Genomic DNA, 3,014 nt, shown 5'->3' on the forward strand with positions numbered 1-3,014 from the left:
TGGTGATGGTGATGATGATGATGGTGATGATGATGGTGATGATGATGGTGATGATGGTGATGGTGATGATGGTGATGGTGATGATGGTGATGATGGTGATGATGATGGTGATGGTGATGGTGATGATGGTGATGATGATGGTGATGATGATGGTGATGATGATGGTGATGGTGATGGTGATGGTGATGGTGGTGATGGTGATGATGATGGTGATGATGATGGTGATGGTGATGATGATGGTGATGGTGATGGTGATGGTGATGGTGGTGATGGTGATGATGATGGTGATGGTGATGATGATGGTGATGATGATGATGGTGATGATGATGGTGATGGTGATGATGATGGTGATGATGGTGGTGGTGATGAGGGTGATGATGATGGTGATGATGATGGTGATGGTGGTGATGATGGTGATGGCAGCTAGCATTTAAGGGCTCCTCACAGACCAAGTCTGGTCCAGTGGCTTGCTAAATTTCCTTTTCCCCAATCACTGTAATGAAGTAAGAGCTATTATTATTATTAGCTCCATTTCACAGATGTGGAAGCAAAGGCTTAGGAGGGTTAACTGGCATGTTGGTAACAATGACAATGGAGAAAGAGGTCGCCCACCCGGGGGCAGGGCAGTGTAAGTGGTAGTCCTTTCAGGGCGGGCGACGTGAGGTGGCCTGATGGACGGAGAGCTGCCGGCCTGTGAGGCTGAGTGAGAAAAGATCAGAGCCCCATGTGTGCACGTAGACTCATGTGGGTGAACAGGTGAGTGGGGGCAGGTGCACCTGGACATAGGGTGGGATGCCAGCGCCGGTCACTGCCAGGTTCGGAGACGGGCCCAGGCCGGTGGTCACTGCCAGGCTCGGAGATGGGCCCAGGCCAGTGGTCACTGCCAGGTTCGGAGACAGACCGAGGCCAGTGGTCACTGCCAGGTTCGGAGACAGACCGAGGCCAGTGGTCACTGCCAGGTTCGGAGACAGACCGAGGCCGGTGGTCACTGCCAGGCTCGGAGATGGGCCCAGGCCAGTGGTCACTGCCACGTTCGGAGACAGGCCCAGGCTGGTGGTCACTGCCAGGCTCGGAGACGGGTCCAGGCCGGTGGTCACTGCCAGGCTCGGAGACGGGCCCAGGCTGGTGGTCACTGCCAGGCTCGGAGACGGGCCCAGGCCAGCGGTCCCAGGCAGAGCCGACAGTGCACGTCACTTCACTACACTGTGTGCACATCTAGGGTTTTGCAGACTGGGGGTTTGTGGCAGCCCAGCATCAGGCAAGCCCGTCCACCCCATCTTCTCGTCAGTGTGTGCCCACCGCGGGTCCCCACGCCACGTTCAGGTCACAGGCATAGCATTTCAGGCTCTCCCTTCATGCTGTTGTGCTGTGGCACGTGCCATGGACTCCAGGCTGGTGTGCGCATGTCTGCACATCCACAAACCAGGCAGTTAGGTGAGACCCTTGTCCGCAGCACTTGCTCTGTTTGTGGGGTCTGCACCCCAGCCTCTGTGTCTCTGAGGTGTGCCTGTGGGAGTATTTCACTTAAAAAGTAAACACACAGGAAGAAATGCTTTGTTACGCTCCCGCACGCGCACACACTCGCACACACCCCTGTGTGGCCCTTTCACCCTCCCCTGCCCTGTGGCCACTGTCTGCTGCAGAGGTCAGTCCTGGGCCTCTTCCCTCTTCTCTTTAGGCCCCAGGAGTGTAATTTTTCAAGGAGCTTCTTCATTGAGACTCGGGAGTTTTTAATCCCCCCTCCGAGCCCCATGATTCTGAGAAGGGGCTTCCAGCACATTCCTTTCCAGGAAGCTGGGGGCTCTCAGGCCGGGGGTCGTCTCGGTGTCTCGTGTGCTGGGTATGTGTTAAAAGCAGGGCCTTATGAGGGCTGTGCCGGGCCCTCGGGCACAGTGCACTCCAACAGTGAACAGAACTGCTCCTCACACACGGCTCTGCAGGGTGCAGGGAGATGAGTCAGGAAGCGGGAGTCCTAGGTTCCAGTCCCACCCCTTCCACCTTGCTCTGTGCCCCAGGACAGTGACCACACCGGATCAGTGGAGATGCCAGCGCCTGCTGTCCTGACTGAGGCGGATGCTGGCCAGTCACCACCAGGTCTGCTCTAGGCCTGCACTGGATGACAAGGGCTTCCTGGGCAGATCCATGGCGTGGTGGGCATGGCATGGCACCAATGCCACACGGGGGGATGGCCCTGGGCAGCAGTGACAAGTGTTTCAGTGAGATAAAGTGACAAGGCACTGTGTCCTGTACATACAACTCTGCCCAGCCTCGAGCTAACTGCAGGGCACTGGGCCCTTCCTGTCCTGAGCCCTTGACCCGCACGGCCTGAGGAATAGCGCTGTATGGCGGGCAGGGTGTCCAGAGCTAGGAGGTACCTCAGGACCCAAAACCTGCACCCTGCACACAGCTCTCACTTGCCCCCCACATTCTTTCTTTTTTTTAAAAAAATTATTATTCATTTTAAATGAAAGTTTACAGAGACTGGATTTCCATTCATTCACTGTGCACTTTTCTCTCCTTCAGCCCTCCCCCAACCCCCACTTTATGTCTGAAGTGACTCCATGCCACTCAACCCAGGCTGTGTGTGTGGGACCCTCAACTGCCCCTGGTGGATCCTGGGGTCTCCCACACAATTCCTGCCACATCATGGCCTAGTTAAACGTGGTGGTTGGATAAAATGTCAGTTGACGATTGTTGAGACACTGTCATCAGTAACAGTTAACAAGGCCCCTCGGCCACTAGCCAAGAGGTCGGAGGTGTGTGTTCAGCCAGAGAGGCATGTGGAAGAAAGGCCTGGCAATCAGCTTCTGGAAGAGCAGACAGGAAACCCTGGGGGGCACAGTTGTTACTGACGCACGGTTGGCCGGCATCGGACACCATTCTGCAGCACCCTAGTTTATCCCATTTGTTCTGTGATCGCTAAGTGGTGGCCCTGACCCCACTGTGTGTGTGTGTAGGGGGCTAGTGCTGACCCTGCTGTGGGTGGTGGGGCACTGGCCAGGTGGCCTCTGGGA

General features: G+C 56.2%; 1 protein-coding gene across 2 annotated transcripts in view; it reads left to right on the top strand.

Moving 5' to 3' along the window:
- Positions 1 to 3,014, top strand: part of TTLL1 (tubulin tyrosine ligase-like family, member 1) — a 33,922-nt gene that overhangs the window by 30,121 nt on the left and 787 nt on the right. The gene's annotated exons all lie outside the window — the stretch shown is intronic.

The sequence above is a fragment of the Elephantulus edwardii genome, unplaced genomic scaffold (assembly GCF_000299155.1).
Source record: "Elephantulus edwardii isolate Elephantulus edwardi_28Jun2011 unplaced genomic scaffold, EleEdw1.0 scaffold00086, whole genome shotgun sequence".
Classification (NCBI taxonomy): Eukaryota; Metazoa; Chordata; class Mammalia; order Macroscelidea; family Macroscelididae; genus Elephantulus; species Elephantulus edwardii.